This window comes from Triturus cristatus, chromosome 11, assembly GCF_964204655.1.
Source record: "Triturus cristatus chromosome 11, aTriCri1.1, whole genome shotgun sequence".
NCBI classification, from domain to species: domain Eukaryota; kingdom Metazoa; phylum Chordata; class Amphibia; order Caudata; family Salamandridae; genus Triturus; species Triturus cristatus.
The window spans coordinates 1,063,115,788-1,063,139,852 of NC_140594.1; positions in this window are offsets into that span (position 1 = coordinate 1,063,115,788).

The window sequence follows — 24,065 nt, forward strand, 5'->3', positions numbered from 1 at the left end:
CAGAGGCTTAGAGATGAGGCGAGTATTTCACCATTTAGGCATGAAGGGTGGGAGAGAAAAGTTACCCTTTATGCTGATGACATACTGGTTTTCTCCTCCGATCTCTCAACTGCCCTGCCAGCCGTTATAAAGCAAACGGAGGATTTCGGTAGGACATCAGGGTATGAGGTCAACGCAGGAAAAACTGAGGTTATGTCATGGAATTTAAAGGAGAGCCAGCATCGGACCAAAAGAGAGATGAAATATCTTGGGGTTGAAATAGTGCAGGAGATTGACAAAATCGCAGAGGCTAACTTGTCTAATGTAATAAGAGAGTGTTTGCTTCTCGTGAAGAGCTGGGTTCATCGCCGCTTGTCAATCTTTGGGAGGGTGAACCTGATTAAAATGATAATACTCACTAAAATCACCTTCTTCTTTAATGCAATCCCACTATATTTGACAACTCTTCCATAGATAAACTCCAGCAGGCTATAAATTTCGCTATTTGGGCCTACAAAGGAACCAGATTTGCCTGGAAGAAGCAGAGAGGCAGGAGGGAGAAGGTAGGATTGTCGCTCCCGGACTTACAGTATTACGCGTGGGCTTTCCAGCTGTCCCACTCTAGAATGCTGTTAAAATCTCTAGATAGTGTTGGAGTAGGGGCTATGTTTTCAGAAATGTTGAGGGGAGCAAACCTAGTCCAGGATGGTTTTATGTTAAAGTATGGAGATCCTAAGTTCTTTAAAAAGCTAAGGTTAAAGGTGTTACAGGCAATAGCCAGAACATGGGCAAACATCAGATGGTTGACGGGCCTTAGCTACTTTTCCAGCCTTGCCCCCCTCTGGGACTCTCCCAGAACACCCGACTGTCTAAGCAACAAACTAGCGCAGCCACTTAGGGAGGCCTAACTTAGCGTTTGGGAAGACCTAGCTCAGGAGAGTACAATTCTACCCTTGTCAACGCTACACGCTATCCTGAAGGGGGTATCTCCAAATTTAAATATATCCAACTCAAAAGCTGGGCTCAGAACCTGAAATCTCCAATTGGCGTAGGAAGCATTTTAGAGGAACATCTGGTTGAAAAGCCTCATGGGAAAAAAGAGGTTTCTGTATGGTACTGGAAAATTGAAGAGGCAATAGATGTGGACTTCAGGCTTGCAGGAGATCTGTGGGGTGCCTGTCTGCTGGGAGAGCCTTGGGAACAACTCTGGCAAGTATCACTGGGCACATTCTTCCTTATAGTAATCCTGCATGGTTAAGGAGAAACCCACTTTTTACAATCCACTGGGCCTACCTAACTCCCCAAAGGTTATCAAAGATGATGAAAGGACCTCCTGTAAAATGTAGGAAATGCGGCTTGGAGAGAGCGTCAGACATACACATGTTCCAGGAGTGTCCAGCAATCCTTGATTTCTGGCTCAATGTTGGTGAAACTATCTCGAACATTCTTGGGTTCCAAGTCAAGTTAAGCCTCGCTATGATAATTTTTGGAATCTCTAATGAAGTTACAGGCCCAGCGAGAGCATTCCTTTTTTATGTCATACTGTTAGCAAGAAAGGAAATCTGTCGAAGATGGGTGGAATGTTTCCCTCCTCAACACTCTGGCTGGTTACACTCTGTTATTTCAACATCCAAATTAGATTTGAAAGGTCCTCTCTGGACTGGAAACAAGCATCCTAGGACCAGTTTAGGGGTTTCACCCCTCTTCAGCCAGGATAGCTTGATTCCAGTGGCATGGAGAGCACGGGACCCACGTCTGGGCATACCCTTCCAACTCGGGGTGACAAATGCAAAAACAACAGTTGATGGACAGAATGCAGAACAATGTTATACATTCACCCCAGTACAGAGATATGGGCCTAAATCCATCGATTTTTGCTCACCATGCTGTTCCAGTTTGAACCCAGCCATATGCAAATCAGTCTTGACCCTGTGACTCATGGGAACAGTCCAGCCCGAACTGCCAAGCCAGGTCCTCTTTGGACTGGAAACAAGCATCCTAGGACCGGTTTGGGGGTTTCACCCCTCTTCAGCCAGGATAGCTTGATTCCAGTGGCATGGAGAGCACTGGACCCACGTCTGGGCATACCCTTCCCACTCGGGGTGACAAATGCAAAAACAACAGTTGATGGACAGAATGCAGAACAATGTCATACATTCACCCCAGTACAGAGATCTGGGCCTACATCCATAGTTTTTTTGCTCACCATGCCATTCCAGTTTGAAACCAGCCATATGCAAATCAGTCTTGACCCTGTGCCTCATGGGAACAGTCCAGCCCGAACTGCCAAGCTAGGTCCTCCCTGGACTGGAAACAAGCATCCTAGGACCGGTTTGGGGGTTTCACCCCTCTTCAGCCAGGATAGCTTGATTCCAGTGGCATGGCGAGCACGTGGGTCCCGTGCTCATCAGTTTGCTCCCAGGTGGCTGGAGCCTTTTCAAAGCTCCTGCCTGCTTGAAGTAGACTTTGTGTTTTCTTCCGCATGGCGAGAGATTAAAAAACGCTCCCACAAGATGGGATCAAACACAAGTTTCCCTGACTGCGCCTGTGTGGGCAGGGTAACCACTGAGCTAGCCCAGAGGGATTCGGTGGGCTCCCCGGGGCATATAATGGCTCAGGGAGGAGGGCCTTATGTACTCAAGATCTAGCTTCCTGGTAAATTTGGTGTAAATCAGTTCTGCATTTTTTTGCCATAGCCCTGCCTAAAGAAGTCTATTAAAAATGCATGAGGATTTTGTGTTTTGGGACCCCCCATTTCTTTGGACCCTGCCTGATGGTGCACAGAGTAGACAAAGAAGAGTTCTTTTTTAAAATGTTTCATGGAGATTCGACAAATGGAGCCAAAGTTGTTACGAACGCAAAAAACAAATTTCCTATGGAAATGCTGACTTACCTATAACTACCCGGTGGCGACCGCCACTGGGTAATTCACAGTGCATAGATGGGGAGTTAAGAATTGTAAAACTATACCTACCAAAACGCCCTTACCTCCTCAATATTTTAGTGCTTGATATTTTGGTCATCCCCCACTCTTTTGTAAAGCATGAAGAATGTTTATCAGGCTGAACAAAGGTCGGCTTAAAAGAGACTCTTCCTGGTCAGGTCACGCAGCCAGGTTCTGTACAAAGTATTGCAGTCAGTAGATTTCACAGCCCTGAGGACATGACCTCTTAAACTTGGCAAAGCCCCTTGAGGTCCACCCCCTCATAAAAGCTGGAGCATTGCCATAGATACGGGCCTAGGCACTTCAGTTTTAAGCTCTCAAGTGCCCAGGGCTGAGTGTCGATCAGTGAATGCTCATCACAGAATGGTGTGGGGTAAACAATTCTCACCACATCCCACTCTGTGATGAGGTAGGGGAGGTCCTCCTATCCTGGCTGACCAATGACAAGGTCAGCCAATGACAGAAGGTGGTGAGATCTTCTGGTAGTCCCTTTCTTCCTCAAAGCCTCCAGGAACCACCAAGCCTTTTGCTTTTCCCTCGCCCCCACCTGATTTCACCGCTTTGTTAGGTAAGCCCTTATTGAATGTTTGATACATGTGTGTATGTATGAATGTATGTGTAAGTGCGCTTGCATGTTCTGAATCGGTGTATGTGTGTGTATGTGATTGTGAGTGGTGAATTTTATATGTGCGCTTGTGAATAAACAGGTGTAAGTGTGCATGTGAATGGATGTCAGTGCATGTGCTTGTGATTTTGAGCAAGACAGTTGGCATGTGTAGGCCCGCCCCTACTGCACATTATGGGCCACCACTGCTTTTTATATATTAAGCAACAAACCCCCATTTTAATCCCTCACAAAAATGTTTCTTTTTAAATTAATTTGTGTAAATACATTTTCACAAATATACACTCACCACTCTCCTTCACAAAAATGCTTTTACTTTTTTCAATACATTTGTGTCAAAAAAAAATATTTTTTCAAAAAACGGTGTATAAAGCAAGGGGATGCCCACAAACGTTTAGGAGAATCTGGCAGCCATGGCTGGATTACTACAATCTAGAGATGGGAGAGGATGATACAGAAGTACTGCAAAACACATGAACTGGCAAGTGGGCACGGGATTTGTTACTCTTGGCACATACCAAGCTGAGAGACTCGAGAGGTATCTAGTGCGGGGGTGGACGACACCAAGGGGGATAAGAAGGAAAACCATAACACTATCTACTTTGTATCACTACTGTTTGTAAATCGTATCATTTGTAATCGATGGCCTCTGATTGAGATGCACCTGCAGAGTTGTTTGATGTTTTACTCAAAAATAAAAAAAAGTTATAAAAAAAAATTTAAAAAAGAGAAATTGTTTTTTTTTCATTTCACCTTGGTCTACAAAAAAAACATTGTCCAAATACCAAATATAAATCTTTGAAATAACGAATTATTGACTAACAGTTTCAGACACCAATACTTTCTTCACCCTATCGCAGACATTTTTCACTTTGCATCATTGTGGCTGCTTGTATAACATGGAATGGAGCAAATAGATTTGACTCCTCTCTATTAAAGAGTGATCATTGTACCATGACAAATAAAGAAAATGGATTGTGAAATCGCAGTCAACAAAGGTATTTCATAAAAATCATTGAGCTGAGTCATACAGCTTTCAACAAAGAAAGCATAATTCATGACTATGCTTTTCTTTAAAAAAAACACAAAGTAGACTATTTGTACCACTTTGCTATTTGCTTTTCATATTTGGAATTCACAGTAGCTTCTAAGTCCTTATGTGTCTATATATTACAATACAGAATTGAACATCAACTTGAAAGTGATCATCTCCCACAGGCTGGAACCTTATCCATCACAATGGCCGAACCACAGATTTTCAAAGTTCTTCTCGCAAAAGTGCACACGACAAATATAAAAAGGCTAAAGTAGAATGAAGCGAGTATATCAGCCATTCACGATCTGAGTATAGCATTCTTTGCCTTGAACATAAAGGATGGGGAACAGATTGTAAACTGGGAAATTTGGACAGAATATATAACCTTTAAATTTCCACAAATGTATAGAGTTGCTGGCTGCTACCTGGATAGAAGCCATCAGAAGAGACTCCTGCCAGGAACTGTGCATATTAAACCTCAGTTAAATAGGCTCCTTCCCTTATTGTGAGTTGATCCCTGCAACAATGAGCTAATAGTTGCTGTGAAGTCGGGCATAAAAAATCCTAAGAAAGAGATTTGTCAACACTCGAGGGCCTATGTAGAGCCTTACTGGGCCAAGCTAGTTTGCACCAGTATTGCAGGGTTCTGCTCAGGAACAGAACAATGTTTGGGACCATAGAACAGCAGGTAGGGACTGAGTCACCATACCACCTCAGTGTCTATAAGACAGAGTCCGACTAGCTATAGTGCCTCACTTGCCATCCTAACCTTTCCAGAGAAATAAGTGACCTGGCACCCGAGGAAAACAACAATCTTGACCTTCTCAGGGATTGTGGTAACAGGATACACCTTTTTGCTCTCTCACTCGTACCTGTCCACAATAAGATAAACAAGAGACATGAAAGAAGTTTATAATATGTATTTAAACTATTGGCCTCTCAGATGCAGTATTTGCGCCGCAATTAGAAAACATATGCATAACAAATGTATGATGTTACAACGCAAACATTTACAGCGCATGCCTTTACAACACAGTTTTTATATCGCAACATCCATTACAACGCATGATTTTACATCGCATGCCATCACAACGCATTTTTAGAACCTACATTTACAACGCATTCCATTACAATGCATACTATTACAACGCATACTATTACAACGCATTTTACTTTTAGGGCAACAGCAGGGTAAGTGTTGGATAGTGTAGGGCTAAAAAATATTATTCCCACTCCAGTGAGTGCAACAGTAGGGTAAGTATTGGATAGTGTAGGGGTAAAAATTACTATTCCCACTCCAGTGAGTGCAACAGTAGGGTAAGTGTTGGATAGTTTAGGGGTAAAAATTACTATTCCCAATACTCACCTTATATTGCGTAGTAATGGCATGCGTTGTAGTGACATGCGTTGTAATGACATGCGTTGAAGTGACATGCAATGTAATGGCTGCGTTGTAATGGCATGCGACGTAAAGGATGTTGCGTTGTAATGACTGCGTTGTAAAGGTAGTGGTATGTAATGACTGTGTTGTAAAGGTTGTTTCCCACAAACCACATACCATAAAAAACCCTGTCATATTATAAGACAGATTAGCCTAACCCCCCATCCCCTTCCTACTGAAGCTAAATGATTATATATCAAAGATCTCTGGGATTAGCGGGGGGGCCCCTTACCTTAGCATACATAGATGGATGTTCTGCATCTCAGCCGACGCTGCATTCTTGCTTCAGGACCTTCGCTCAGAGTATGTTTTTAGAACTCCTGTCCTCAGTTATATGACAAGACAAGTTTGCTCACCAACAGCAGCTGCTTTCTCCTGTTATGTCTAGGTGCTAGTGCCTGACCAGAGAGAATAACAAGGGGCATTGTTGTGTGACCTTGTCTGTGGTGTTCAGACTAAATCCCAGGAAAAGAACAGAACTCAAAAACATATGCATTTTCTGTGTGATAATACAAGGTGGCACAAAAGCAAGCAGGCTTATGTAGTAATGTGTGCAAAAGAAACACAACCTACAACGTGCACAATAAGGCTAACATAGGGAAAACAACAATGGGCTATGCAGGAAACACACAACACCCTCCCTTTGGTCAAGTTGTGAGTCATACAGACCCATATCGCTGCTCAACGCGGACTATCAGATCTTCACCAAAATCCTAACGTACAGGCTAGGTATAGTAGCAGGTGATATGCTACACATTGACCAAAAGAAGTTTGTTAACGGTAGAAATCTGTATGAGCTTACATATGATCTTATTGGCGCGATAGATCTAGCCACAACACACTCGCTCCCCTTAGCCGTCATGACTCTATATGCCACAAAGGCTTTCGATAGAGTGAACTGGGTATACCTGGCAGTAGTATGGGAGAAATACAATATTGGCAAGAACTTTCGTAGAGCCATTCAGTTGATATACCAAGATCCATCTGCAAAAATGTTGGTTAATGGAAATGTAATTACGCCCTTTAAAATAACTAGGGGCACTAGACAGGGCTGTCCCCTATCCCCGCTCCTTTTTAATTTGTACATTGAGCCATTTACTCAGAGGCTTAGAGATGAGGCGAGTATTTCACCATTTAGGCATGAAGGGTGGGAGAGAAAAGTTACCCTTTATGCTGATGACATACTGGTTTTCTCCTCCGATCTCTCAACTGCCCTGCCAGCCGTTATAAAGCAAACGGAGGATTTCGGTAGGACATCAGGGTATGAGGTCAACGCAGGGAAAACTGAGGTTATGTCATGGAATTTAAAGGAGAGCCAGCATCGGACCAAAAGAGAGATGAAATATCTTGGGGTTGAAATAGTGCAGGAGATTGACAAAATCGCAGAGGCTAACTTGTCTAATGTAATTAGAGAGTGTTTGCTTCTCGTGAAGAGCTGGGTTCATCGCCGCTTGTCAATCTTTGGGAGGGTGAACCTGATTAAAATGATAATACTCACTAAAATCACCTTCTTCTTTAATGCAATCCCACTATATTTGACAACTCTTCCATAGATAAACTCCAGCAGGCTATAAATTTCGCTATTTGGGCCTACAAAGGAACCAGATTTGCCTGGAAGAAGCAGAGAGGCAGGAGGGAGAAGGTAGGATTGTCCCTCCCGGACTTACAGTATTACGCGTGGGCTTTCCAGCTGTCCCACTCTAGAATGCTGTTAAAATCTCTAGATAGTGTTGGAGTAGGGGCTATGTTTTCAGAAATGTTGAGGGGAGCAAACCTAGTCCAGGATGGTTTTATGTTAAAGTATGGAGATCCTAAGTTCTTTAAAAAGCTAAGGTTAAAGGTGTTACAGGCAATAGCCAGAACATGGGCAAACATCAGATGGTTGACGGGCCTTAGCTACTTTTCCAGCCTTGCCCCCCTCTGGGACTCTCCCAGAACACCCGACTGTCTAAGCAACAAACTAGTGCAGCCACTTAGGGAGGCCTAACTTAGCGTTTGGGAAGACCTAGCTCAGGAGAGTACAATTCTACCCTTGTCAACGCTACACGCTATCCTGAAGGGGGTATCTCCAAATTTAAATATATCCAACTCAAAAGCTGGGCTCAGAACCTGAAATCTCCAATTGCCGTAGGAAGCATTTTAGAGGAACATCTGGTTGAAAAGCCTCATGGGAAAAAAGAGGTTTCTGTATGGTACTGGAAAATTGAAGAGGCAATAGATGTGGACTTCAGGCTTGCAGGAGATCTGTGGGGTGCCTGTCTGCTGGGAGAGCCTTGGGAACAACTCTGGCAAGTATCACTGGGCACATTCTTCCTTATAGTAATCCTGCATGGTTAAGGAGAAACCCACTTTTTACAATCCACTGGGCCTACCTAACTCCCCAAAGGTTATCAAAGATGATGAAAGGACCTCCTGTAAAATGTAGGAAATGCGGCTTGGAGAGAGCGTCAGACATACACATGTTCCAGGAGTGTCCAGCAATCCTTGATTTCTGGCTCAATGTTGGTGAAACTATCTCGAACATTCTTGGGTTCCAAGTCAAGTTAAGCCTCGCTATGATAATTTTTGGAATCTCTAATGAAGTTACAGGCCCAGCGAGAGCATTCCTTTTTTATGTCATACTGTTAGCAAGAAAGGAAATCTGTCGAAGATGGGTGGAATGTTTCCCTCCTCAACACTCTGGCTGGTTACACTCTGTTATTTCAACATCCAAATTAGATTTGAAAGGTCCTCTCTGGACTGGAAACAAGCATCCTAGGACCAGTTTAGGGGTTTCACCCCTCTTCAGCCAGGATAGCTTGATTCCAGTGGCATGGAGAGCACGGGACCCACGTCTGGGCATACCCTTCCAACTCGGGGTGACAAATGCAAAAACAACAGTTGATGGACAGAATGCAGAACAATGTTATACATTCACCCCAGTACAGAGATATGGGCCTAAATCCATCGATTTTTGCTCACCATGCTGTTCCAGTTTGAACCCAGCCATATGCAAATCAGTCTTGACCCTGTGACTCATGGGAACAGTCCAGCCCGAACTGCCAAGCCAGGTCCTCTTTGGACTGGAAACAAGCATCCTAGGACCGGTTTGGGGGTTTCACCCCTCTTCAGCCAGGATAGCTTGATTCCAGTGGCATGGAGAGCACTGGACCCACGTCTGGGCATACCCTTCCCACTCGGGGTGACAAATGCAAAAACAACAGTTGATGGACAGAATGCAGAACAATGTCATACATTCACCCCAGTACAGAGATCTGGGCCTACATCCATAGTTTTTTTGCTCACCATGCCATTCCAGTTTGAAACCAGCCATATGCAAATCAGTCTTGACCCTGTGCCTCATGGGAACAGTCCAGCCCGAACTGCCAAGCTAGGTCCTCCCTGGACTGGAAACAAGCATCCTAGGACCGGTTTGGGGGTTTCACCCCTCTTCAGCCAGGATAGCTTGATTCCAGTGGCATGGCGAGCACGTGGGTCCCGTGCTCATCAGTTTGCTCCCAGGTGGCTGGAGCCTTTTCAAAGCTCCTGCCTGCTTGAAGTAGACTTTGTGTTTTCTTCCGCATGGCGAGAGATTAAAAAACGCTCCCACAAGATGGGATCAAACACAAGTTTCCCTGACTGCGCCTGTGTGGGCAGGGTAACCACTGAGCTAGCCCAGAGGGATTCGGTGGGCTCCCCGGGGCATATAATGGCTCAGGGAGGAGGGCCTTATGTACTCAAGATCTAGCTTCCTGGTAAATTTGGTGTAAATCAGTTCTGCATTTTTTTGCCATAGCCCTGCCTAAAGAAGTCTATTAAAAATGCATGAGGATTTTGTGTTTTGGGACCCCCCCTTTCTTTGGACCCTGCCTGATGGTGCACAGAGTAGACAAAGAAGAGTTCTTTTTTAAAATGTTTCATGGAGATTCGACAAATGGAGCCAAAGTTGTTACGAACGCAAAAAACAAATTTCCTATGGAAATGCTGACTTACCTATAACTACCCGGTGGCGACCGCCACTGGGTAATTCACAGTGCATAGATGGGGAGTTAAGAATTGTAAAACTATACCTACCAAAACGCCCTTACCTCCTCAATATTTTAGTGCTTGATATTTTGGTCATCCCCCACTCTTTTGTAAAGCATGAAGAATGTTTATCAGGCTGAACAAAGGTCGGCTTAAAAGAGACTCTTCCTGGTCAGGTCACGCAGCCAGGTTCTGTACAAAGTATTGCAGTCAGTAGATTTCACAGCCCTGAGGACATGACCTCTTAAACTTGGCAAAGCCCCTTGAGGTCCACCCCCTCATAAAAGCTGGAGCATTGCCATAGATACGGGCCTAGGCACTTCAGTTTTAAGCTCTCAAGTGCCCAGGGCTGAGTGTCGATCAGTGAATGCTCATCACAGAATGGTGTGGGGTAAACAATTCTCACCACATCCCACTCTGTGATGAGGTAGGGGAGGTCCTCCTATCCTGGCTGACCAATGACAAGGTCAGCCAATGACAGAAGGTGGTGAGATCTTCTGGTAGTCCCTTTCTTCCTCAAAGCCTCCAGGAACCACCAAGCCTTTTGCTTTTCCCTCGCCCCCACCTGATTTCACCGCTTTGTTAGGTAAGCCCTTATTGAATGTTTGATACATGTGTGTATGTATGAATGTATGTGTAAGTGCGCTTGCATGTTCTGAATCGGTGTATGTGTGTGTATGTGATTGTGAGTGGTGAATTTTATATGTGCGCTTGTGAATAAACAGGTGTAAGTGTGCATGTGAATGGATGTCAGTGCATGTGCTTGTGATTTTGAGCAAGACAGTTGGCATGTGTAGGCCCGCCCCTACTGCACATTATGGGCCACCACTGCTTTTTATATATTAAGCAACAAACCCCCATTTTAATCCCTCACAAAAATGTTTCTTTTTAAATTAATTTGTGTAAATACATTTTCACAAATATACACTCACCACTATCCTTCACAAAAATGCTTTTACTTTTTTCAATACATTTGTGTCAAAAAAAAATATTTTTTCAAAAAACGGTGTATAAAGCAAGGGGATGCCCACAAACGTTTAGGAGAATCTGGCAGCCATGGCTGGATTACTACAATCTAGAGATGGGAGAGGATGATACAGAAGTACTGCAAAACACTTGAACTGGCAAGTGGGCACGGGATTTGTTACTCTTGGCACATACCAAGCTGAGAGACTCGAGAGGTATCTAGTGCGGGGGTGGACGACACCAAGGGGGATAAGAAGGAAAACCATAACACTATCTACTTTGTATCACTACTGTTTGTAAATCGTATCATTTGTAATCGATGGCCTCTGATTGAGATGCACCTGCAGAGTTGTTTGATGTTTTACTCAAAAATAAAAAAAAGTTATAAAAAAAAATTTAAAAAAGAGAAATTGTTTTTTTTTCATTTCACCTTGGTCTACAAAAAAAACATTGTCCAAATACCAAATATAAATCTTTGAAATAACGAATTATTGACTAACAGTTTCAGACACCAATACTTTCTTCACCCTATCGCAGACATTTTTCACTTTGCATCATTGTGGCTGCTTGTATAACATGAAATGGAGCAAATAGATTTGACTCCTCTCTATTAAAGAGTGATCATTGTACCATGACAAATAAAGAAAATGGATTGTGAAATCGCAGTCAACAAAGGTATTTCATAAAAATCATTGAGCTGAGTCATACAGCTTTCAACAAAGAAAGCATAATTCATGACTATGCTTTTCTTTAAAAAAAACACAAAGTAGACTATTTGTACCACTTTGCTATTTGCTTTTCATATTTGGAATACACAGTAGCTTCTAAGTCCTTATGTGTATATATATTACAATACAGAATTGAACATCAACTTGAAAGTGATCATCTCCCACAGGCTGGAACCTTATCCATCACAATGGCCGAACCACAGATTTTCAAAGTTCTTCTCGCAAAAGTGCACACGACAAATATAAAAAGGCTAAAGTAGAATGAAGCGAGTATATCAGCCATTCACGATCTGAGTATAGCATTCTTTGCCTTGAACATAAAGGATGGGGAACAGATTGTAAACTGGGAAATTTGGACAGAATATATAACCTTTAAATTTCCACAAATGTATAGAGTTGCTGGCTGCTACCTGGATAGAAGCCATCAGAAGAGACTCCTGCCAGGAACTGTGCATATTAAACCTCAGTTAAATAGGCTCCTTCCCTTATTGTGAGTTGATCCCTGCAACAATGAGCTAATAGTTGCTGTGAAGTCGGGCATAAAAAATCCTAAGAAAGAGATTTGTCAACACTCGAGGGCCTATGTAGAGCCTTACTGGGCCAAGCTAGTTTGCACCAGTATTGCAGGGTTCTGCTCAGGAACAGAACAATGTTTGGGACCATAGAACAGCAGGTAGGGACTGAGTCACCATACCACCTCAGTGTCTATAAGACAGAGTCCGACTAGCTATAGTGCCTCACTTGCCATCCTAACCTTTCCAGAGAAATAAGTGACCTGGCACCCGAGGAAAACAACAATCTTGACCTTCTCAGGGATTGTGGTAACAGGATACACCTTTTTGCTCTCTCACTCGTACCTGTCCACAATAAGATAAACAAGAGACATGAAAGAAGTTTATAATATGTATTTAAACTATTGGCCTCTCAGATGCAGTATTTGCGCCACAATTAGAAAACATATGCATAACAAATGTATGATGTTACAACGCAAACATTTACAGCGCATGCCTTTACAACACAGTTTTTATATCGCAACATCCATTACAACGCATGATTTTACATCGCATGCCATCACAACGCATTTTTAGAACCTACATTTACAACGCATTCCATTACAATGCATACTATTACAACGCATACTATTACAACGCATTTTACTTTTAGGGCAACAGCAGGGTAAGTGTTGGATAGTGTAGGGCTAAAAATTATTATTCCCACTCCAGTGAGTGCAACAGTAGGGTAAGTATTGGATAGTGTAGGGGTAAAAATTACTATTCCCACTCCAGTGAGTGCAACAGTAGGGTAAGTGTTGGATAGTTTAGGGGTAAAAATTACTATTCCCAATACTCACCTTATATTGCGTAGTAATGGCATGCGTTGTAGTGACATGCGTTGTAATGACATGCGTTGAAGTGACATGCAATGTAATGGCTGCGTTGTAATGGCATGCGACGTAAAGGATGTTGCGTTGTAATGACTGCGTTGTAAAGGTAGTGGTATGTAATGACTGTGTTGTAAAGGTTGTTTCCCACAAACCACATACCATAAAAAACCCTGTCATATTATAAGACAGATTAGCCTAACCCCCCATCCCCTTCCTACTGAAGCTAAATGATTATATATCAAAGATCTCTGGGATTAGCGGGGGGGCCCCTTACCTTAGCATACATAGATGGATGTTCTGCATCTCAGCCGACGCTGCATTCTTGCTTCAGGACCTTCGCTCAGAGTATGTTTTTAGAACTCCTGTCCTCAGTTATATGACAAGACAAGTTTGCTCACCAACAGCAGCTGCTTTCTCCTGTTATGTCTAGGTGCTAGTGCCTGACCAGAGAGAATAACAAGGGGCATTGTTGTGTGACCTTGTCTGTGGTGTTCAGACTAAATCCCAGGAAAAGAACAGAACTCAAAAACATATGCATTTTCTGTGTGATAATACAAGGTGGCACAAAAGCAAGCAGGCTTATGTAGTAATGTGTGCAAAAGAAACACAACCTACAACGTGCACAATAAGGCTAACATAGGGAAAACAACAATGGGCTATGCAGGAAACACACAACACCCTCCCTTTGGTCAAGATAATAGCACAATAAAAAAAATATATATATAAATGTAATTCGAAGATAAACAAACTCAAAGCGCAGCTTGTAAACAAGATATATTGCAGGACACCAGTGAGCCAAAGAACTCTGCAATTTACAATTTGTATAATGCAATTGTATAAACTGGAATTTCCTCAACCACTGGCCTATATATGACATTTTAAAAGTGCAGGAGTTGCATTTTGTCCACATATTAAAAAGCGAAAATGGCCTGCAGTCAGTTTGCTCCTTGTTTTGCTCGGATGCAATACAATTACTCCAGTCCATGTTCCACAGGCAGCATCAACGGAGACAATGGATTTATACTGTTTCTTGCCCAGTGCAATGTTCCTGTGATACAGGCCATTAGCATTTGTTCTGTGACCCCATGTAAGCTTATGAAGCAGCTCTACCTATCTTTTTTTCCATTAAAATGTCTACGAATATCTTGCACTGGTAACAATGGACTTATTAAAGAGATTGGAGAAACAGGAAGGTCTGAAAAGGCCGCTGTAATTTAGAAATCCTTTAATTGCGCAGATAAGAGCATCTGTTCCTGGCAGACATGGCAATCTTCTTTCCTTCCTGGAGCACCTTGTTACAAATTGTTCTGACAAAGTCGTTCTTGGGGCTAGCATTATTTTTCCATTAACATAGTTCAAGGATGAAAGGTGTGCAGGGCAGGCTGATTGCCTCTATTTGTTAGACGTACGATTCATTTTTAATAAATCCTTCCATGTTGTTCTTATGCATTTGGCTTCTCTGAGCAGAGAAGCAGAAGTACTTTAGTTTTTCTAGCCCGGTTTTAAAATATTAATAAGAAAAACACACCTCATTAGGAGCTGATTGGGAAATGTATGCGGTAATACTGCACCTGGAATTGGAGATATTGGAAATTCGCTGTGGGGGGTAATACCCTGGTGTGTAATAGTTTACGCGCTTCATTCTTACAATGGGGAACAACCTTGGAAATTGGTATTTGTGTCAATTTCTGCTTGAAATGAGGACTATAGTATAAGCTGTGCTTCTTATCTTGTTATTCACAATGGGACAAACAAGGGCCGTATTTACCAAATTCTCACGCAGCACAGTGCGGTGCAGCAGTCGCAAATGCTGCAATGCGTGAGAAGATGAAAGTAGGAGAGGGCCAAATTTACTGAAATATGGTACTCTCCCTAGCGCCGGCACTGAAATTAGCTGCTGTGCGCCACGGAGTCACCTTTGCGCCATAGTGTAAGGGTGTCTCAGTGAGCCAAGCATAGGTTTTGTACTGGAAGGATACCCTTCCAGTACAAAATGCTATGCTTAGACTCATTTTAAACGTATTCCCACTTTGTATGTGTGCTGTACAGTTCAGCACACAAATGTGGTGTCGGAGAAAAAAAGCATTGCTCCTTCATAGCGCCTGGTCAAAGGGTGCACTATTTTCCGATGTCAAACCCTGTCTACTTTATTTAGTAAGTTGGGTTTAGCGTCAGAAGCCTTGGGTAGTGCATGGAAAGCCCTTGCACCAGCCATGGTTCGCCCCCCTGGCGTTAAAGAATGTAAAGCAGTGCTTTGTGAAGTGTCAACTTATGTAAAAGTGTCTGTGGTGTAGAAAGTGCAGTTTGCAATCTTCACAGATAGAATATGTCCTGGAAACCTCTTACGTACATATAGATAAAATGACAAAGGATGCAGTAGGCGAGGGTGTTAATTAAGGGAGAGGGAAATTTAAAGACTTGCAAAATTGTGAGTCTATTTTCATTATACTTTTAAAAATTCCATTAAAATTCCACGAAAAAATGCTTTCAGGTTGAACTGTGATTTGCTAGTATTTTGTGTGACATTTTTTACATCCACTGCGCATAAAAGAAAGTCTTGTGAGTTACTTGACAGAGACTGGTTGTGCACAAAATGTCTCTGAGAAAGTCATGTTTGTTCCCTGTAAACTATTCTTCCACCGGTATCTTGCAGAATTACTATCCACTTGATTAAAAGATCCCCGAAACTTCATAATGATATATTTTGAAAAAATGTGGGACCTTTGTGAATTTCAACTGCATATTTAAAATTTCACCCGGTTCTAATGATTAACACTTGACAACAAGAAGACTAAGACCATTGTTATCCGTTCACCTAATGTTACTTAAATCAGGCAAATAAACACGCCTACCTATTCCAGGTCCATGCCACTGGACACCGGTTCGTCACTTTTAATATGGGAAAAAGTGATGTCATGGCAGCGCAAGGGGATTTTATATAATCCTCATAATGCGGGCAAACAAAAGTAATTAATACCTGCATTCTAGCAATCTGAGCACAAGTAATTGGTGAATGTCATTTATGTACATGACATTATTCTCCAACTCTTCACTTAAATATAACTTGAGTTGCATGAAAGGGGTGGTGCGAGGTCTTGCAGTACAGAGGATTTTAGTCAGACATTTTGTTTTGCAGTTTTTTTAGCTCAAACTCGATCCGAAGGTATTGGTGCGCTTTACATGAGCACCAGATACGTTACACAAGGACACGTTCATTTTTTGTAGACACGGAGAGATTAAGGGGCTGATTCCGATCAAGGTCGGAAAGCACTCCGACCGAGTCGGATCCGGAGTGTTTTCCGACCGAGCCGGACGCCTACAGTCCGACCGAGCGAGTACGATGCGCACGTATGCTGTCAGACTCGGTTCGGTCGGACTCCCATAAACGTGTACATGGGCTCCCTTTGACTGAATGGGTACGTCTCGAACAAGTGCGCCCCCTACAGTGGGTACGCGTCGGTGCCATCCGCACCATACATGCCTGTTGGGGAGACCCATAGGTCTCCCCCTGTGGCCGAGTCGTAGGGCTGCGGGTGTTAGGGGGTCCGACGCGGACCCCCGGAGTCCGACTCAGGGAGCTTTTGTGAGCCGGACACTTCGGCTCGCACAGGCTGTCGGATGCGTGCATCGTACTGGCTCAGTTGTAAATCGCATCCATTGCACGCCACTGTTAGCTACCGACCGAGACGTACGGAGCGGTTCGGACCTGGAAATGACTCAGTCGGTGAATTTCATGTAGCTCGCATCGTACTTGCTCGCTCGTACAGCTGTACGAGTCAGCCGGAAAACACACGTACGGCTCGTAGTTTTTCCGGCCGGATCATGTTCGGTGCCCTTCCACCTGGATCGGAATCGGCCCCTAAGTGATTTGCCCAGATTCACAGGATGTTGAGCCAACGCCGAGATTCAAACCTGGTTCCCCAGCGACAAAGTTGGCAGCTCTAGCAGTTATGCCATCTCCCTATCTGCAGAGAAGACGAGATGAAAGGAGAGAAAGGGTGGTAATGGAGTGGTAAGCTGGGTCGAGAGCAGTGCTTAATTTGTGCCGGTGCTTTCCGAGGCTTAGCACCGGCACTTAATTATCAGGGCCGGGTCTACACTTACACTTTTACACAGAATGCAATTTATCTTCAAAATTTGCCTCAAAAATTGTAGGTTACTTTTGAGTCAACGAGTCTTATTGGCGAGAACAATATTCATGAAACAAATTGGCAGCTGGACTAAAGGTCACATACATTTAGTAATAACTGCTTCTTGACTGCCTCATAGTTTCTCGACAAAATAGCCGTCCAGAACGCGTTTGAATTAGTCTTGCGTCGCTGCTCATATAACCATGATGATTCACGGTTAGGACGTTGAACAGCTTTCAGGAACTATGTATGGTGGACAGCACACAATTCAGAGCTGCCAGCGCATTGAAGCAGGTGTCTATGCTCGGAAAGAATAATAAATAACTAAAACACTTAAACCCGCCTGCTACACGGTGTAGGAGTGGGATGGATGGTTAGTAGTTGTGTGTTGTTACCATCATTGGCAGCAAGCTGCAGTGGGCTTATTACGAGGGCCACTTATTATTTTACAAATTAAGCACTGGACTCGAGAGGAGATGGGTGGAGTGGTCGAAAGGTGTGAGAAGGGTGGAGTGGCGCATGGCAAAGACTGGTGGAAAACAGGTGTGCAGGTGAGGTGACAGCAATGGGCGGAAGGAACAAGAGAGGAGAGAGGAAGAAAGGAGGAAGAGAGAGATACCAAAGGCAAAGAAAAAAGACTAATTGGGGAGAGACAGGAGCACAGACAGACAGAAGATGCATGAGGACACAAAGGAGGACCCAAGTGAAGTGACTGAAATTTCTTCCTAACACCAGTTTGGATGCTGAATGCAGGAGGGCAGAGAGAGAGGAGAAGTTGTGGACTGGGGAACTCCCATGTGAAAATGTAGAACTGTATTTGCTAGTATTAGGCACTGGTGTAACTAAATCCGCTTCATCTATGTTTTCTTTCCCATCCTAACATTGTCCTCAGGAAGTGCCCATCTCTGATCCGCGCTGCTTTTGCATTCTGGCTCCTGAGACGTGAAAACTGATTAGAAAGCGCTCAGCCGAGACTGTTTACATAGTCGCATCTATTCCAAAGCCATCGTTTCTCATTCCCATGACCTTAGATTAGGTTTTAAATAGACATGCAACCAAACTGCAAATATTAGGATATACATTTGCATTTAGTCTTCCGCTTACAAGCTTACCACACTACCTTCTACAGAGGGACTCTTTGGCTAGTAGAACCTGTGATTCACTGATGATTCACTATATTAATTGTCACCTCAGTTTGGGCCCAGCCATATGCAAATTAGACTTGACCCTGCTCCAGTGAGAACAGTCCAGCCCAGTCTTCCAGGAGGGGTCCTCACTGAACCTGAACACAATCAATCCAATTTGTTGGTCAGGTGTAGCTTGGTTCCAGTGGCACAGCCACTGGAACAAGCTACACGGAACCCACATCTGGGCATACCCATCCCACTTAAGGTATCACACTGAAGTATATAAAAAAAAGTGACGAATGGAATGACAGATTTATCGTAGCCTGTGATAACTCAGGGAGCATTCCAGTCCATAGGTGATTTACACACCATGTCCCCACAGTTTGTACCCAGTGATATGCAAATCATTCTTGACTATGCTCCAAATGAAGAAGTCCAGTCCGCACTGCCAGGCAAGTTCTTCCCTGAGCCAGAACACAAGCAGTCTAAGACAGGTTTTCCCCTTATTAAGGCTCATCAGTCAGATATAGCATGGTTCCAGTGCACAGTGTGTTTGGTGCCCACGTCTGGGCATACCCTTCCCACTAAAGGTGTCACACTGAAGTATACAAAAAACGGATGGATGGCCTACTTGAAATAATGTCAGCCACTTGTATATTCTCGGGGCTGCATCCCAGTCCATAGTTAATTTGCACACCATGCCATCTCAGTTTGGATCCATCTCCATGCAAATCAGTCTTGACCCTGCTCCAATAGGAACAGTCCAGCCAGAACTTCCAGGCAAGGTACTCCCAGAACCAGAACACAAGCAACCCCAGACCAGTTTTGCCCTTAATAGGGCTCATCAGTTAGGCATAGCTTGGGTCCAGTGGCACAGTGTGCACGGGACCCACATCTGAGTATACACATCCAATTTAGGGCATCGCACTGAAGTATGCAAAAGTGCTGGATGGAATGCTTTGACTAATCTCTGACACTGGTAATTACTCGGAGCTACTGTTATTGTTATTTTGAATACTATTACTCTTTAATCAGTGCTAGTGAAACAGAGAAGGCAGAAGTTAAGATCCTCTCTATAATTTGCTTTTGAATGTATCCAGGACTAAATAAATGTAAAATCTGCTGGTAGACTGTTCTCAGCCACAACTTCATAAACCAGGGACTGACTACCTCTTTTTGAGAACCACCATGTTTCTGCCCTGTTCAGAAGCTTTATGTGCATATGTGCACTCTGCAAATACCAACTAAGTAAAATAAACTAAAACTAGGGGTGTAGAAAGGTCTAAAATGTTGCCGGCATTAACTGTTTTTTTTTACATTGATTCCTTATCAACTTCAGTTAGTTATGCTTTTTCTTTTTAAAAGGGGAAGTTAAAATCCGCTGTGAATACGTTTTCACCATATAAAACCCAGCAAAGTAACTTTTGGCAGGAAAATACCAACCACATTTCCCTCAGCAGGCATGTTTTATTAGCTTCACTACTGACAAAAATATGTATAGATCTGAGTTATGGATGGCACATCGTAGGCCCCAATATCCCCCCTCCTACAATAAAGTCACCCATGTAAATGAATGTCTGACTCAAAGTCATGTGTGAATATTGCATGAGTCTTTAAACTGCAGGGCATCTGCAACCTGCCTGGGCTGCTGAAGGCATCCTGGTCAAACCCTGAGTACAGGAACTGTTCAGGAATAATATTTATGTCCATATACTTCATTGTAGCAGGTTTGACTTATCCATACTTGATAAAATTGCTACTAACTCATGTCCAGGTGTTAACATGTAGTACCTCCAATAATTAGTGTACCCTGCCTCCAATCAATGTTGACTTTTATTTGGATATTCCAGCTCAGTTTTCATGCTGTTCTTTTGAGTGCTCAGATCATTGTCACTCTCCTCAGAGGCATTTAGTCTGTCTTTCTTTTTACCCTTATGCACGTTTCACTAGAAAAGGACAATTTGAATCCAGTCTCTTCCAAGTGCGAAAGTTTGTGTAAGGAGCTCCCTCTGTCAATTGAGAACCACCAAAATGTTTGCTTGTTTTATTTATTTATTTGCTTGACTGAACCCTTGTTCCCTTTTCATTCTCATCCGTGTTTCAGTTATTTACACTGTAATGTGCCTATTGAAATCAATTTATAGCCTCTCCAAGACCTACGCGTATTAGTGTGATTTTTCACGCTAAACTTACACCTTCAACAGTGAAGGTGTAAGTTTAGCAAACATGAATCTAACATCATTAAATAGAGACAAGCTACATAGGGCAATTATTTGGGGTTTGTTGTTAAAAGAAAATCCTCCAATATCTGGATTTCAATTCAGCTACTGTCCCTTCTGTCCAGGATCACTATTAAAACTATGGTGGTTGCAGGCAGGAATACTTTTGAAATGCCCCCCACGCCCAGTGACATTTATTGTATGGGTCCTGAACATGAATCTCCATTATGTGGGGTCCATCTCTAGGACATATGTACTGACAAGTAAGTCATGGTGCAGCATCATGATGGAACTTCTGCCATGTTTATTTCCCTGATAGGATTCCCTCCATGAATGCAGTGCATAATTTGAGCCAGTGGTTTCTGGTGCTTGGCTCCGGCACTTCATTGTCAGCACCTGTTCTAGTTGCAGTCCACCACACGGCGGTACTGTCTGTCTAATTTTGAGATGAGCACTGCAACAGTGTTTAATAAGTCAAAATACACAAAAAAGAACAATACCCCTCCACTCATGCCATTATTATAGCTTTGAGTGGCCTAGAATAATCTGAATTGTCAGACTTGTAGGAGTGAGATGGCTAGTAGTTGTGTTGATATGGTCATTGGCAGAGCTAACAGGGTCAATGGGTGGTCCAGGCTGCAATGGCTGCCTGACGTGGGCACTGGCACTTACTGTTTTTTAAACAAATTGAGCACTGCTTGCATGCAAGACTTTTTTTCTGGGGATAAACGTGTGTTCCAAAGGACAAGTATCTTTAAATGGGGCTGCCACAATGCTGCTTTGATGGCTAAGATACAGACTTAAAATAGGGTTGTAAATCTTCTTTTTATATTTATTGATACAAAATGAGCTTATGCCTCACAGATAAAATAAAATGACACAGCAGAAAAATAATTTACAGTTCACATTGCTTTGCAGGATAAAATTACACCAGCAACTTGCATGACAACTAAGGCTTTAATTAAATCATCTCTCCATCGGCCTGTATGATGAAGAGAACAGTCTTTTTTTTGTTTTGCAGAATACGGTAGCAAAACTGCAAGGGAATGTTAAAGCTCCACGTTCCGCAAGCAGGAATAAAACTGCCACTAAATTAAACCACTAAACTTTTCTGAACGTTTCTGAGTTTTGTGGTGTTTGGTGAAAGTTGTGGTAGTTCGTGAACCACAACAAAACACCTGGGCTCAAACCTCCCCATAAAACCCACGTAATTTCGCGTAATTTCGCGAGGATGCGATTGGTTTGGGAAACCCTTGGCAAATTCGTTCCACTGCGAAATTCCTCTGTGCGCGGATTTCGATCGTTTCACGTTTCAGTAAAATCGTGAAACGACCAGCCAAGGCTTGTTATTTTCTTCCTTTTCGATTTGGATGAACTCGCACTGAATATAAAACAAATTAGACTGTTCACCTTACATTTACATATACAGTATGACACGAGCGTATTGAAATTGGACAACATGCAAGCCTCACTTCCTCTAGACTAGAGGAACCATCAGTGGCGTAACGAAACTTGAGCCCCCCCCCCCCCCCCCTGCAAGGTATGTGGAGGGGCCCCCTCGAGGCTCAATCAGGAGCTCCCGGGCCGGAGCATTGTGCTGAGGGGGGCCCTGGAGCTTGCCCCCCCCCCCCCCTTCCCTACCGCAGGGGATGCGGGGGGCCTGTGTTACGCCCCTGGGAACCATAGCTACTGATTACGCCCCTGCATTTCCTGTCAGCAAAACAACGTGTTCACTGTGAGGCAGAGGGCAACTCCGCGCGCCCGATAAGCTTGTATCATTGAATGACTTACTGTGAGCTCGACCCATAGGTGTTTTTGGATTCTGTGCGACTGACGTCAGAGCCATTCATCATTTCATGCCCTTCATTCATGCGGAGGGCAAAGAACAGGAGAGAAAGGCTGAGGACGTATGTAAGTGACAGTGAGTCCCCAGATGTGTTCTTTTAGTTTTAGACTAAGTAATTTCACCGCAGCTTCGCACTTAAAAATATAAGTTGAAAATCATTTAAATATTATAGGATATCATAAAATTAATATTTTGCGTTTGCTGTGTTAAACATGACTTTTTTCATTTCTGGCAATTCGCTGCCTGGCCCACTTCCAAAGGCATTTTTTTTTTACCAGTGGCCCAACAGACAATGTAGATAATAGCCTTTCTTAAGCTGGGACTTTGGTTACACTCATGGCCTAGAGCTGCCAGGTGGAGTTTACTGTAAGGCATGCCATGGCACCGTGACTCCAAAAAATGTTCTCCTCAGAATGCTAAAGGAACAACTTTACATTTTTTTATGGTTCTAAAATGCACAGCAATCACACGTTATCTGTATTAGAAATATACAGCTAATTTACAGTCCAGTGATATGAAACCTATTGCTTGCAGTACACATTTTTCAGCAAGGTACTTTCAGAAAATCTTTCCACATAAAAATACAGCTTGGACTGCCAAAGCTCCTTTAAATAACCTGTATTAAAACTATTTTTCTACATCTGTTTATGGCAAATATTAAAATTCCACTGACAATGGGAAATCTCAAGAAGCTCTTTCTTTTAAAAAAAGTAAAAAGCACAATTCCCGAATAAAAAATCATGTCTATTAAAGGCAATATTTTCATAAAGTAGCTTTATATTGTGCTTTAGTGGGGCACTGTGTGATTGATGTCCAGCTCAAAGATCCAGGGATATGTTTATTTTGAGGGCACAGGTTGATGATGCACAGCCGGGGCACAGGGCAATGTACAACAGGGTGAACATGTCAATGTGTAATGAATGGACCCAGGATGTCCTGGGAGTGGTCAGTTCATCCAGTCCTGGTTTTCACTTTTGCATCCTGGTTATTGCATTATTTTTCCTCATTGCAAGTGTGGGACAAGAAGTCCCAGAATGGAAAGAAAACATGTTAGGATCAGATTAGCTACACATGCTTTTCATTTTGGAAGACAAAGAAGTACTGGTACCCATTTTCAAAAGTTATAGTGGCAGCAGTACAGATCCACCCACGGACACCCAGATACAGGAGACTACATGTTATTTTTTTTTGTTTAAATTTGTTTATTGGGTCTTTTACATTTCCTGTTACAGGTTGCCATTGCATCATTAACATATTACATCATACATTTACGGGCGTTAAGCTGTTATTGTTTTTACTGGTGTAGTCCGCGATCTCATCATACATCAATACAACTTGGATACAATATCTTACAACAGTCTTGAAGTTATCTTCTAGCGTGACTCGACATACTTTAATATGTTACGTGATGTCTTGTTGGACATGTATCCCGGGGGTGTGGGTTGGCGTTTCGCCCTCACCTCTACCCCTGCATGTTATCATATGTGGGGTTTGCAACTGTATTCCATGACTGTTGAATTTGGTTTCGGAAATGCCCGAAAGGGGAAAGCTAAACTGTGAACTGTGGGAGGGAGACCAGGTGTAAGGGAGGAATGGGAGCGGTACAGGAGACTACATGAGTGAAAGTTCTGCCAG